At 44.0% G+C, this 15,346-nt stretch overlaps 2 long non-coding RNA genes across 3 annotated transcripts; one reads left to right on the forward strand and one right to left on the reverse strand.

Annotated features, from left to right (window-relative positions):
• The first annotated feature begins 1,114 nt into the window (after positions 1-1,114).
• On the forward strand, positions 1,115-4,589 carry LOC125758961 (uncharacterized). Of its 2 annotated transcripts, none has more exons than XR_007416501.1 (2): positions 1,115-1,215; positions 3,107-4,589. It is a non-coding gene; the product is annotated as an uncharacterized LOC125758961 (long non-coding RNA). The 2 variants fall into 2 exon arrangements; XR_007416500.1 differs by having other exon boundaries at positions 1,116-1,203.
• An 850-nt stretch (positions 4,590-5,439) lies between these two features.
• On the reverse strand, positions 5,440-14,895 carry LOC125758959 (uncharacterized). The gene is made up of 3 exons (XR_007416498.1): positions 14,658-14,895; positions 14,405-14,589; positions 5,440-5,533 (listed from the first exon to the last, which is right to left on the reverse strand). It is a non-coding gene; the product is annotated as an uncharacterized LOC125758959 (long non-coding RNA).
• Positions 14,896-15,346: the final 451 nt, after the last annotated feature.

A 15,346-nucleotide genomic window follows, 5' to 3' on the forward strand; every position in this document is an offset into this window, starting at 1 on the left:
TTGCTACACATTGTCAAGCACTGGCAATCCTACATGGAGCCAACCTGACCGTACCTGAAATACGAGTCGGGCATTGCACATAGTGCAAAGCATTGCAAAGCTGAGGCGGCCACAACAGGCCGAGTCCAAAAGTCCTGGATCGATCCTCGGCCGCGCGGTCACATTTCGATGGAGTGCGAAATGGTAGAAGCCCGTGTACGTACGATGGCAGTGCACGTTAAAGAACACCAGATGGTCTATAGAACACCAGCTGGGGTCAAAATTTCCGGAGCCCTCGACTACAGCGTGCCTTTACCTACTCGCGTGGTTGGCACGTAAACCTCCAGAAATTGTTATTATTATTGCCAATGATGACCACATGCCCTCAACAAATATGAAAGTACTATGTGTTGATGTGGCACTGGACCGATGGTTTTCCACTAATATAAAATTTAAGTCACTCATATGGATCCCTCATCTGCTCTATCTGACACAACTGCTGCTGTAATTAATAATTGACTGGAATGCAAAGTGTTCGATTGGTGTGTGCTGACCCTGCCCATTTCTCACTTATGATTTCTCATTTCAGATATTGTATTACTGATTGTAGAGGTGTTAAATGACATTGATTTCCCAAAGCTATGGAGGAAACCAGCCCATTTTAATAAAGCCTTATTGTCAAAGCTTAACCTGGTTGTGTCTTCCTGTGTTGATAATGCATACTTGTGCATGCGGTTTCTGCACTACATTCATTACAGTAATGCAATGCAGTTTCATTTCAAGCCACGAGGACAGAGTCAGAATCGATTTAGATCTGTTTTATTATACTTTCTTTATGATGCTTAGATTATTATTGTTATTATTATTATTATTATTATTATTATTATTATTTATTATTATTATTATTATTATTATTATTATTATATTATTATTCTTATTATTATTATTGCAGCGGTATCTGCACACGTTTTCTGGCTACGGCGCGAATCCTTTATACAGACAGAGAGAGCTCGATCAACATCGACATCGTCTGCAATGGCGGATTATTTGCAATTTGCAGCGTTTGCGCGATGTAAATTGTTCTTTCGCTAGTTTCTTGTACGCGGTAATGTTAACATTAACGCTCGCTATCGAAGTTTAGGGTATGTCTTCTCACACGTGAAGGTGTGGTGCCTTTTTCACCCGTGGATATTCGTACTCGACTCCGCTCGCCCGCCATAGCAGGTGAGGTCATTGGTAAGATACACGTTCCGATGCAACTTCCAATTCAACATTGTGCTTTGTATGAGTGTCATGCTCTGCGCTTTCGATAGGTATCGAGCTCTTTGATCGTTAACTTGCGCTAGATGTGGTATCGAGCCAGTCGAGCTCTGAAAATCATTTCCGATGATCGGGACACGATCGTGAACGTGCATGAACGCGCGGGTACCACATATGCTAGCAGCAAATTCAGATGTACTAGGTATTGCCGCGAACAAATATTGCTTTGCTAATGGGCGTCGATGACTGCCCCCCCCCCCCCCCCTTTTTTTTTTTTGTACATACATGTAAACCGTGATTTCAATTTGACAGCTTTGCTTTGAAGGCGCTTTTAGTGCTATAATGGAAGCGATAGCTTGCTTTTGATGACCTCTGCGCTGTCAGTGCATCAGGACATTGCATTATTGATGAGACAGAATTGTTCACGTCCAACACCCCTCGCAACGTAAAGCTTTTGAAAATTCTTGCGCTACACTTGCTCGTTTTCACGAAAGGGGGTGTTTTTGGAAGAGTTCAAACCTAAAGACGCTGATTTCTTCTTATCAGTGCTAGAGTTACTGACTACGCTACCTAAAGGTAGCATATGCAGTAACTAATCAGTGCCTGCCAGCAGCGCACCAATTGAGGGTGTGTTCTGTATAACTTCGTGCAAAAAAAAAAAGAAAAAAATCAGAACTAAACGCACAGTAGAACTTGCTACCACTGAGCTGCAAGTCGGGTTGAACTTTCGATTCAAGTGCGAGCTTTCATTCGACTACATTAAACCCTTTCAGACGCGATCTATGAAGAACTGCCTGTAATTCGTCAGAGTTGCACATTATCTCAAGGGACTCGACGTTGCAACAAAAATATTGTCATGTATGTGCTTTTAGTAACTAATCTTGATTAAACTGCAATTGCATTGAACCTGAAGTCATTCATGTTCTGCTTTTTGCAAAAATAGAATGAAATCTCAGGCTAGAAATACAGTACTAATTTTTCTTTTTTTGGTTATGATCATTTCGAGCAAAGATAAATTATACTTTTTAGGTGACTTGGAAAAAGCGGAACATCAAACATGGTAGTGCCTTCTGCTAATTGACTATATTTAACAGTACACTGCAAAATGAAGTTGAAAACAGATCTATTACACAGGAGGTTCAATTTATCCACTCTTAAATGTATCTTGTTCTTTCTTAGCCACTAGTCAACACGACTAGCAAAAACATGTGATGTAGACAGTTGTATACAAAGCGTCTCAAACAGTTATAGAAAGAATGGTGTGCTAAAAGCTGCAGCAAGACAGAGTACGACTTTGCGAAACTGCAGTCGTAAGTGCCGCCGCTTTAGGTTTACAGGTTGATCCATCCACGGCTTGGATGTAGACCATACTTAGAAACTAACTCGGATGATACCGTTGTCACATGGTGCACTGCTGATCGCAATTAAGCCCAATCAGGGTCAAATTTCTCAACAGTGATTGACTCGTTTCTGCAACTTGCATACAGTAAATAATCACAGTAGAGAAATTCTACCCAGTCAGGTCCCATCGTGATCAAAATTGACAGTATGACACCCATAATACATTTGTCTGGGAGGCCAACTTTTGGATATACAGGTCTTACTAGAAAAGAAAAACTAGATACATTGTTCGATAGCAGCCTATTAACATGTTGGCTCACGCACTTTTTCAAGCACATTCAAGACGTGGCATGAAACTCTTGCTAAACTCTTCTCACTCAGTTTGTACCAATCAGCTTATTTGCCATGTTATATACAAACAGATGCGGTCACCTATAGTGCACACTATGGGCTCACTTTCTTGAGCTAAATTTTCGTGACGTACAGCCTGACACTTAGAAACACCATGTGGCTCTCTTGTTTGCAGTTCATCCGCCTTGGTGCAGTTGGCCTGCCTTGCAAACTCATAAACGGCATTGTGTGTTGCTGCCATGTCTTCCGTTACTTTCTCTCAGTAGCATGAACGAACTATCCGCACCCGTTTTGTCTGCACTACAACGGAGATGCCTCAACTTCAGCCTATGTTAACCCCCACTGCCTTTCAAGGAACTATGTCAACAATGCCAGCACTATGTGCTGCTGGGCCTCATAACATAAGCTTGCTCAGTGGCACAAACTGTCCATATACTTTTGCCCCACAATGCAACTGTGCCATTCTCAGTGGTCCGTATTGGGAAGCACTCCAGATCTACAAACACTATGATGTGCTGTTGGCTGCTAGAAAATGACTCGTTTATAACAGCGGAGTTTTGCACAACATAGAAAGGGTTATGAATGTAAAAATGGCCATCCACTCCCATTTGTTGCACAAAGCTACGATAAAATTCATATGGATTTCTCATAAAGAACAGCATTTTAGTTGGCGAAAAATTTGACATGGTCCACAGTTTGAACTCGAGAACGACTTTTTTTCGGGGTGGTCGCTCTACCATTTAAGCTAACCAGTATGCTAGTAATCAAAGTGCGAGGGCAAATTCAGTTTGAAGCGCATGGACACTGAATATGACAAATGAGTTCTGTGGAAAGCACAGTAGGTATAAGTAGCTTATAACCAGCTGCAAGTAATGTTTTTTCTTTCAAGTTTGATTTTCATAAATAGATATTAACGCAGAATCTTCTGCTAAAAGCTGCTGCACGTTTCCACAGGACCCATTTGCCACATTCTGTGTGCTTTGACTTTTCAACTAATTGGCCCTTACACTGCCCATTGCTAGCCTACTGGCTATCTCAGTTGTAGAGAAACAGCCCTGGAAAGGTGTTGGTTCCAGGCTTGAGCCCAGGAACAGTACGAATTTTTTGTCTTCCTTTCTGAGAAATCAGTATGGATTTCCTGGTAGCCTTGTACAAAACAGGTGGATGGCCATTTTTCAATTCAAAATAACTTGTTCTCTACACAGATGATGTATGCGAACACAACTGTGATGCCTTGAATCATGTCTGGACGAGCTGGGCTTGGAGCATGTAGCCAAATGTGATGGTAGGAGCTCCAAGTGAATGTTCTCAAATGTTCATTGTTCCAGTGCTCCCAGAACGAGGAAAAAGCTGGGACACAGCACTGTGTGCCTTGGCTTCTTTCCTCGCACTGTGACATAATGAAGTAGTACCAACTAGCCCAGTTCATTGCGCTCTAAAATGTGTTTAGCTACTTGTGATGCCGTTCAGACCAATCTGCTTGGCACATTCACAGGTAGCAATAGAACAGAGGGCTGCCGAGATAGCAAAGCCATAAATGCAAGGCCTGCGCGTGCACATCTGAGCTTGCAGAGATAGTGTCCTGCATAGGTCACTTGCTTGATGAATGTGCAATAAATGCAATTTTTTGGGCAATAAAGGTGTGATGACATATGCAATTTCTACATTTATTTGCTGCAATACAGAAACGTTCTCGATTTGTTCGAGTAGTGATTAGCATTTATGAAAGATAATTAATGCAAGGTCATGCTATATGTATTACTTTCAATTGAAAGACCCTGTGGCACAATCTTAATTATACAAAAGTAATATACAGCCAGCAGAGTCAACATGCGCCGCACAACTCCTCTCAAGTTTCAAGGAGGCTATCTGGGTAACAGTTGGGAGCATTCGCAACCAGCCGGACAACACATGGGTGGCCCTGAAAAGGGCCGTTTCATGGCAGGCAGCATTTGCCAAGTTTCAGTAAGGTTGAAAGTCGGGTGAATTGGTGACAGAGCATCTGAACATGTAAAGCAGCGCACAGAAAAAAGACACAAGAGGATTAATATGATTCAACAGGACAACTGTTGCACTTGCCACTAGTTTATTCTTTTAAAAAATATGTATATAGTACATACCCACAAGTGCACCACATGCAACAATGACTTTTGCTCATAACGGTGCTTAAAAAATTTGAATGTTGTGCACTTGTGCATATGTGTATTACCCCCTCCTTTTTTTCCCTTCAAAATAAGCTAATTGCAAGTGCAGTGGTTGGCCTGTTCAATTGTATTCCTCCTTTCATGTCTTGTTTTTGTGTGCTGCTTTACACATAAGATGATCTAAAGCAGTCTTGGTTCATGTTGGGAAGGTAGGCGAAGGAATTTGCTGCACTCGCAGGACTTCGTGGCCTTTTGTGTTGCAGTGGCTGCACTTCAGCAGCCTGTAGCAGATACCCAGCTCGCTGTGTCCATGTGACTTCACTCCAGGTCCGAAGTCACGGGCAAGAGAACTGACGATTTTTGGCCAGCTGATCGATCCCTTGGCCTCTGTGCACATGGTACCCATCAATTGCTAAGAGCGCACGTCGTGGCTCTTTCGAGGAATTGAGAAACCGATGCTGTAGGAACAAAAAAAATTAGTGCAATTAGGAAAAATGTGATGCATTGAGACAAGAAAGAACTTGCAGATCAACTGAAGTCACTAAACAAAAAGAAAGGGAAGTGAACAACATGGGACCACAGCCTACAGTTTCATAAGATAATGGAAAAATTTGGCAACATAACGTGTTGCTAGTATGCTGCAATGTGAAAATTTTTCACTGCTAGATGGGGCTCAGCCGGAACTTTTGAAATCAATACACGCTCCTTTGAATGTTTGCATTGCCCCTGTATATGTGGCTTGCACCAATATCACAGCTTGAAATTACATAGCCATCCACCCCGTGTGTCGGAACGGAACTAAAACCAAAAACAAAAACAAGATATTTTTGGCCGGAACGAAAATAACAAACGTTATCTATTATTTCGTTCCAGAGTGAAACCGAAATATTTTTTATCAGTTTTCAGTTCCCGGGAAAACTTGGTGACCTGGAACAACCGAGGTCATGCAACGTGAGCAATAATACATATGTCAGGGTATAGTGTTAGCGCTTATCTCATGCAAGAATTCCAAAGTAAAGATGTTCAAATTTTATGAAAAATGAAAAGAGTGGCAACCAGAGCTGTTTATATTAATGCAAGTGGACTTTCGTGTGCCAGTCACACTAGTGTGGAGAGGGCATTCTCGGTGCTGAAGTTTGTTTTATCAGAACAGCGGTCTTGCACCCTCGATGACGGGCTGCTTCTGAGAAAATGCTCACTCCCTTGACACAAAACATAGAACCTGCTCAGAAAATTCGTAATTCACTTTTGAGAAATTTAAATACAGTAACTTGGAAGGGTGCTAGTTTTGGGGTTTTGTGTGGCTGGCCCAGAAGCCCCTCAGGGACGAGACCAAGACAGACCAGCAACCATCTTTACTCTGCCGAGCCTCGGCCGCAACTGCCCGCTGCCAGTGGCTGCTGAGTGCGAGCTGCGAGCGCACCATCGCTCATCATTCTGCTTCTTCTGACCCCGCACGCTCGCAGCCACCGCTTCTATACTGCCCCCTCCCCTCCGGTGAAACTGGGGAGGAGGGCGCAGTAGCCGCTAGCCTTGGCCACAGCGGACAGCACGTGGCATGCACGACCACACGCGGCACAGTTCGTCCACCACGTAACCAAGGTCCCGGTGTTGTCCGTGGCAACCTGGGGGCTGCCGCATCCATTTTCGGGTTAGCAGTCGTCGTGGCAGCCGCCTTGCTGCCACCGTTTGTGGTTGCCTGCTCTTTCCTGTTGCTGACCTCTGGTTCTTCCTTGCTATAAGTTATAGACAAGTAATTAAAAGCTGGCGGCTGCAAGCGCGCGTCCGTAGAAGAGAAAACGACGATGGCCACGCTCGCAGCTCGCAGTTGTGGCCTGATGACTCGGCTGGAGTAAAGATGGTTGCTGTTTGTCTTGGTCTCCTCCCTGACGGGTTTCTGGGCCAGCCACAGCCACGACACCCCACATAGCTCGCGCTAGTCTGTAGCAATTCGTCGTACAGTTACTTGCGCTCCTCTGAAGAATGCGGGAAGAACGTGTTTTACCCGTCCCACGTTCTTAAGAGGAGCGCAAGTTTCACCACAATCCTATGTTTTATTCGTTACTTTACCTTCAATTTTCGCATAAAAATAAGAACCGTTACAAAACATTATTTTTTTAGTTCCGGAACAGAAACGGAACTTTTTTCGGTGGAACGAAACTAAAACTGAAACGAAAAACATTTCGTTCCGACACCCTGCATCCACCATTGCGATGAATCACTACTGAAAGCTGACCAACCACCACTGAAGCTATAGTGACAGTACTAGAATATGTACCGTACTTACTCGAACCTAGGCCGCTCTCGATTGTAGGCCGACACTCGAAATTCGCAAGGCCAGAAAAAAAAAAAACTTAATCATGGTACTCGAATCTAAGCCAACCCCCCACTTTCGCACATTGTTTTTTATAAAAAACATCAGCTTAGATTCGAGTAAATACGGCACATGCATTTCAGATTCAATTAATGGTTGCCTGCACATTTGTATAATGCCCCAACTGCTTTGACACTAACGCAAGGAAGCAGCAGCCAACGAAAATAAATATGAATATTTCAGCCTGCCATACATGGAGAACACGTGCAAGCATCCAATGCTCATATGTGAAAGACAACAGTGTTAGAGGAGAGAGCCTGGTGCGGATAATAGAAGAATTTTGACACAGCAAGCCTGTGATGTACACTTCACTACATAGTCAAAAGTCTGATAAAAACTTGTCAGATGGGGAAGGTACCAGATTAACATATTAGAATGCGCCTCAAATTTTTTAAAAGTACATAAAATTGATGCTTCGGGACCACTATGGCCCCATTGCTCACACTAAAAAAAGCATCAGTGGGGCTGCCTATGTATAGCCTATGTGCCACAGCGTGCAGGTAGGGCAAATTACCAAATGTACAGCTAGTTCCACATTTTTTCCGATTTCATAAAGATTCCATGAGCAAACATGAAGATTACTACTTTGTAGCAGATAGAGTGTATTCAGATAACATCGGTGCATGTCTGTGGACCCCTTTAATTTCGCTGAAAAAAAAAAATATTTTGCTGTATGAGTCCCTAGGGCCACGAAACCAATGTTAGTTTTGCGAAAAAAAAAAATTTGCCTAAGTCAAAAAATTTGGACGGAAGTCTTCACTCAGCAGAACTGCTTTTCGCGAATTTCCCGAAAATACGATTTTGACGAGATCCTACAAAGAAATTATTGCAGCTGCGAGTCAATTTTTCTTGGCTTACTGTGAGTAACGTGCATTTATAAAATGTTATGTTGCAGTTCTGTTGCCCATAACTTATGCAAAAGAAGTTGCAAATACGGCACCCATTGCTCAATAATGCTCTAATTTCAGATTTTTTCACTCCGCGTCTATAATACTCGAAATTTCCCAAATTTTCCAGAGATTTGCCACGCATTAGGTTAACCATTGTGCTAAGTATGATTGCCGAGGATGATGTCAGACGCAAACCATAAATGCATATGGTAAGAAACGTCTCTAAAAATAAAATACTTCGAAATTCAGTTTAAAAAAAAGCCATCTTCAATTTTCTTTAAACTCCCCAGAATTAAAGCCAAGCACGTGCTCTAACTTAATCTCTAAAAACATGTTGCATTATTTTTGTTAGATAGGAGTTACAAAGCCACCAAAGTGTCCAAATTGACGTCAAGTTCACACACAACCACTTAAAGGGGTGGTGCCATCAAATTTATGGCTTGTGCATTCTTTGTTGCAAACATTTCTATTGATCTAGGAAGCATGAGACACACTCCCAAATTCATGTATTCTCTCGAAACTATTTCACATCGCCTTATTTGTATGAACGACTTTCGGTTTCTGTTTCTGGGCGACAAGTTGGACACCGACATCACCGTGTAGGAAGCTAGAACAAGTGCTACCCACAAAGTTGTGACACATGCAGTGCTGCATTGTCTGCTCTCGCACACAGATACAAGCAACCGTCCGGACGCCTTCAAAACTTGCTAAAATCCTCCATCATCCGCAGATGGTCGGCGAGCTTTCAACAATGACTGGTAAAACCCGCTTTTGTCTACGTAACCCAACAGCAGCACCACATTAGTGAAAAGATGCTGCGTGGAGTTTTGCACAAAACTCTCCACAGAATGGTACTGCACTGTTAAACGGAACGTCTCAAACAAAGGTGAAAACCACCTAACGTTATGGAAATTGCAAGCAGTATTGAATCCATTGCAAGAGACTCTTGTCTGCTGAGACAGTCATTTCATAGCAACTGACCTACCTTCATTTTAGAGACTAAAACATGAATTCACTTCACAAGTGCAACCAGTACTTGCTGGAAGCAATCCACACTAACCAGCTGCTGAACTCACTGAATATTGGCATGACTCTGCTGCTCACTACCCGAGGCCAGCAAATGCTGCAATGACATTGCTGTGCCTATAGTCGGGGTACAACTTTAGAAGACAGGAGAGGCCCCGCCCAGATGACCGAAGCGCAGCAGCCAATTGCCTCCGCTGTCTAAAGAAATAGTCCCGCTAGGCATGTTAGGCATGTTCTCCGTCGGCGGGGTCACCGGCCGTCCGGCTCATGACGTCACCTGAAGTGCGCGCCTATTGGTGGAGGCTCGTATGCATCCGCCTTTGAGGGGAAAGTGCCGCTGCCTTCTAAAGTTGTGCCCGACTATAGCTAATGAAAGCTGTGATGTTGAGAGGGTTCTTTCAGCTGAGGTACAGAGTCGTCCACTTCCACCTTGAACACCGCACCGTGCGACCAGCACTCCGCGGAGCGCCTCTCTTGGTTGCTTGGGTAACTAGCGCGTATGCGCAGTGACAGCTCTAGGCGGAGCCTTCGCCGCGTCGTCTGCTAAAGCGCGGCAGCTCTGCCGAATTGTACTTGCTTTGCGGTGAAGCTAACTTCGCTCTTGCTATGCGCATGCAAATCCAGCATCCGGCACGGTTCAGAAGAAGCGAAGCGACTGCACCTTGTTCAGTCTAGCTTTTGCTGCTAGTGTTTTCTTTCATTTCTGGATGCGATCTCACAACCAATAAACCTCGGTCCGTGCATGAGTAAACTTTCACAGCCAGCGCTTGAACTCCTACAACTAAGCAACTCAGCTCCTTTGAGCCCAGTAGCCAGAATGTTCCCGCTGCTCACGCAAATGTTTTTGATCAGCTTCAAAGCTAGGCGCCGCAAAATTGGCGATAAATGCATGGTAAGGTCTGACATAACAGCTTTAAATGTGCGAAAGTTTGGATTGTTACTCGCCTGAAAACAAAGGATGTGAGCAATTTGCCAATTTCAGAGAAGTTACATTACATTCAGGTGTTATCAGCACTGCTGCCTTCATGCGCTAGCGAATTTAACTCGCCAATACGCCGCCCTAATTTGCTACTCATGTGCAACCATGCTTATTCGTACCATTCATGCAGAAAAATGAAGAAGCATTCTAATAGAGTTTTCAGCTGAACTCATATCACGCAATCAGTTCACCAAAGAAGCGCCGCTGACAAATGATTACTTCTGTAAGCAGGCGCTGAATAAAGCTTGACTCCCTTTTTATTGCTAGGTGACCCAAAGCACCGCGTATCGCTTTATATATTTCTTGGCTCAAAACTTTAGCACGAAGCAGAAAGTTTTCCGTGAGCCTTCAATTCACAGCGCAAACTTATATTTTTTTATTGTCGACTTTGTGTCGCCAAACTTTCAGCTGATGAAAACAACCGTGTGAGTAGCGGGAATATTCTAACTGTACGGCACAAAGCATCTGAGTAGCTTAGTTGCGGGAGTGCCAGCCCGGCTTGCGATCTCACTCATGCACGGGCCAAGGTTTATTACTTTTAAGATCGCATGCAGAAAAAGAAAACAGTAGGAGAAAAAGCAGTGCGGAACGAGGCGCAGTCGCTGCGCTTCTCGATTTCCATGAGATTAAGTTACCTTCATCGAAGAGCAAGCGCGATTGGGCGGAGCCGCTGCGCTTTAGCAGACGACGCGGCGAAGGCACCACCTACAGTTGTCACTGCGCTTGCGTGCCCCAGCCGCCCGGGAGAGACGCTCCGCGGAGCGTTGGCTGCACGGTGCGGTGCTCAAGGTGGAAGTGGATGCCTCTGTACATCCAAAGGTGAGACAGCTCTCGAATGAAGACCAACATGCTGCACATGCAAATGGCAATGTACGTTAACAAGGACGCGTAAAAATCGGTGATCAGCTTTTTGTGAATTAAATGTGTCTTTTCCTAGATGTTATCAAGGCTCTTTACTGTCCTTTTGACTTATCAATTTGTGTAAATGTATTTCATGTAGCATTTCTAAACTAAACCCCCCCAAAAACATGCAGTTCAATGATGGTTCCACGAAAAATGTGATTTCTCTCAAATTATCAGCTTGAAAAATAGCACCCAATTTTTACCCTCTAATTTGAAAAAATATAAAACACAAAAACAAACCGCTGTAGTTATGCAATTTGTGTTAGAATGCTTTGGCTTCCTGTGCGACACAATTTGTACAAACCGCACCTCTCACCACCAGACAGGCATAGATAAGACTCTGGCTAAGAACATGTGCAAGGTTGTAACCAAGTTGATCATTGCGCATCATAGCAACAATAAGGCCGTCGTCATCACCATGACCAAAAAATAATGATCCACCGATCAAGACAACAAGTGTGTGTGTGTGTACCTTTCATCACATTTACCACCAATCATAACAAGAAACGAGTTCATACATTTGTTCATATTTTTGTGTTATGTGCTAGACAGCTTCACTGGTAACCTGCCTTCACAAAATGGAATGGCTCGAAATTTTTATCACAATTTTACGCACCAATTCAGTCATACACACAACATATTGTAAACAGTGGTAGTTTAGCACAATAGCAATAATACGCCATCAAACGAGCAAGGCCTTATCTATAAGAAAGCAACATTGTGCTTATAAAGCCCCTGTTGCTGTGGTTCGTGTTTGTGCACTCAGCATGTATACGCACTGCGCATAAGCACCACGGCTTGACACAGGTTGCCAGTTCCCTTAGTCACAGTGATGGCAAAGCCGCCTCTCAGCAATCACTCCTTTTGCCTTATAAAAAGCATAGAATAAAGTGGGGATGCCTAATAATATAGATTGTAATATCAAGCAAGAATTATGGTGCATGTAAAGAACAGAAGACTGTACAGCAATCCGAATGGCTCCTTTGCACAGTATGAAGGCCTGTCCACCAGGCTGCACAACAAACCGGTTTTTGCAACATTGAAACACATTTTAAAAATGCAAATCCTGTTGAAACTGCAAGAAGTGTGCTAGGTTCTATCACTATAATTTACGGTCCTTCCATTTCCACTAGGATATGATAGCACGTTCTAGCCAGTTGTCTGTGTTTCTAACTTAGAATTATTATGTTTAAGCTGTTGCATTAACGTAGACAGAACTTTCAATGGCAAACTTGTAAGGCATATTGGGAAACACCCAATGGCTCTCTATTGATGAATAAACGGCTTTTACAGGGCTCTAAAATTGCCAAAGCTCTGAACGAGTGTGAATATTGGTGTTGAATCCTTCATCTGAGGCAAGCTTTGAGATTGGGCTAGTTGCTAATCCATCTTCAACAAAAAGTGTAGGAGTGGACAACAGACAAAGAAAGGAACAAAGACAACCGTTCCCTTCTTTGTCTATTGTACACTGCTGCACTGTTTGTTGACGATGAACTTCGTTTGAGGTTTCTAGTCTCACTGATATAAGTCGTATAAAAGTTCATGCGTGGAATTTTGTAGATTACCCCTGGTAACTTTTATTGCTCCAAGAGGTCTTTAACATGTGTGAGCTGTCATGTTACCTAGTTTTTTGGCATCTGGGAAATTCTCACACAATTAGTGTAAAAAAATCTTGCAAGTGACTCGCTTATTCCCTGCACCATGGGATGCCCACATACTTTTGCTGTTCCCGTTTGTCCTCCCAAAGAATCAAAGTGCTCCTTAGACAAATAGTTTCCAGGAGGTTACCCACAAAATGCGTGAACTGTGACACATCCTACATTAGTGGAACGAAAAGTTCAAACAAACAAAACACCATAAAAAGTGCCTTGAGAAAGGCAAGATATGCTCAAACACTGGTGGATAATTATTCATTACTAACCAAGCGATTAATTTGGACACCACTGCTCTAATCGCAATGAAGAAAATCTTTATACATCTGATCTCAAATGTGGTATGTGTGCAACTTACTTTAGCTGTACATGTGTTGACCTACCCAGGATATACACCAGCACCCACTGGCACCTAGGCCATAAATAATCACCCTCTTCGCATTCTTTATTGTGAACAAGGGGCCTATAGTGGTTCTGAAACGTTAATTTGAATTGTTGCCTTTTCAAAAGGTACCTCACATACATGAACCCATTTCGTCGACAGGTTTTCATTCGTCCACTGAAACAGATCGAGATAGCAGTGACCTGTGGGCTTTCATTTATTCAAGGGTAACAAAAGTTACCTAACAACGTCATAGTGAGTTGGTTGTCACTGAGAAGATGCAGACACTGGCGGTTTTCTGAATTTGGTATCACCACATACTGATGTTTCAGTCAAACATTTCTTTTCCCATGCCTTGAAAACACTGTCTTACTCTATTAGTGGCCTTCGGTGAGAAAGGCTAGGATGCTTGTGTCACTACCACTGCCATTGTTGATGAACCATTCCACGGACATTGGAATGGTTTATCAACATTGTCTCTAACATACGAGCCAGCTCATGTGACGGCACATGCAAGCCATGTATTCTCAAATGCCTCTACTAAAAATGGCACCACGTTGCCTCACTCCGCTAAATCTAAATACTGAAAAGCATCCTCACTGTCCCACAGTCTTAAAGAAATAAATTTCAAGGCCTTGTTTTCCACTGTGTATAATGGCCACATGCAAGATCACTAAAAGGTGTGCACGTTTTCACTGTATTTGCTTAACGTGCATTGTCACCTTCATTTCGGTATTTTCCCTGTATCTCAACATCGTGTGAACGCCTTGTCAATAACAAGTCAGGTATTTCAGATGAACGCATATACACGGGAGAAAATTGCTAGGAGCACTTACAACTAAGTTTTAAAATTCGTTAGAATGCGGTGCGGACGGTACGCATCTACATACCGCTTTAATCGGGTCTGTTGGCAGTGCAGGTTTACCGTGCAGCAATACGGATATGCCATACCGTCGTGGTCGGCATGTCAGTACTTTAACCCGCAAGACCTCTACCGCACCACTTTACCGCAAGCAATGAGCAACTAGCGCGGCTAGAAAGTTCTTTAAAAAAGCTGCGTGCCGACCACGACGGTACGGCATTTCCCTCAGCGGCGCGCACCAGTATGTCAGCGTAAACTTACCTCGGCGTTTAAGATTCGAACACACGGCAGGCGTTTCAGCGTAGCCGTCAGCTTGCGGTTCAGCAAGCGCGTTTTCTTGATCTGGCGCTCTGCATCGGCGTCTTCAGAGCTGGAGCAACGTGGCAGCACTTTGAAGACGTATACACCACGGGGGCCACATCGTGCTGCAGTTGCAGAACTAACTTCTAAAATGTAAAGAAAATACAACCTTCAGTGACTGATGCCAAGCATCTCACAATTTCAGAATACGTACCCCTATTCTTGAGGGTCCGCGTTGGCACTGCAAACGTCGTTACCACCAACGTACAAAACGACAGTCTACGCGCTGAGAGTGCATCGCAGAGACAGCCTCAGCCATTCGCACAGCGTCAAAACCACCAAAACTAAATGTGCAGGTCTCGACGGATGTTTTCAAGTGAAGGCGACTCCTGCACACGCAAAGAAGGCATAACTCAAAGCCGGCGACTGCGGTGAGGTACAGGTGAGGGTACCGAGTAGAACATAGGCAAGTAAAGGCTGGGGACAAGGCCGAGGAATCGTCGGATCTTTCCCTAGCTACAACGCGACATTTGTTTTCGTGGCCGCTACAGGGAGCGACCGCAGCGCCGCCATTCGGTAGAGCCTGAAACGCTCGTTTTAGGCACTTTTTCTCCCTGAAGATGGCCACTGGCCTAGGTACTGAGGAAAAGAACGCCCCTAGCTCCACTTGTCCCTAGCTTGATCGGCAGCCATAGGCCATGTGCGCTTCACGCCGGTGTCAACCCACGCCAAGGTAAGTTTTTGCATTCGCTGTCCTGTGGTGTTTTCTACCGCGCGACGGAGCAAATGAGTTGAACGGGCCAGGCCTTCTGCCTGGTGTGCTGTGTTTGTGTGCCGTTCGCCTTCGAACTCTACCTTTGTGTGTGTGTGGGGGGGGGGGGGGGCACTTGCTGAAAGCCTTGA

This window comes from Rhipicephalus sanguineus, chromosome 6 (assembly GCF_013339695.2).
Source record: "Rhipicephalus sanguineus isolate Rsan-2018 chromosome 6, BIME_Rsan_1.4, whole genome shotgun sequence".
Classification (NCBI taxonomy): domain Eukaryota; kingdom Metazoa; phylum Arthropoda; class Arachnida; order Ixodida; family Ixodidae; genus Rhipicephalus; species Rhipicephalus sanguineus.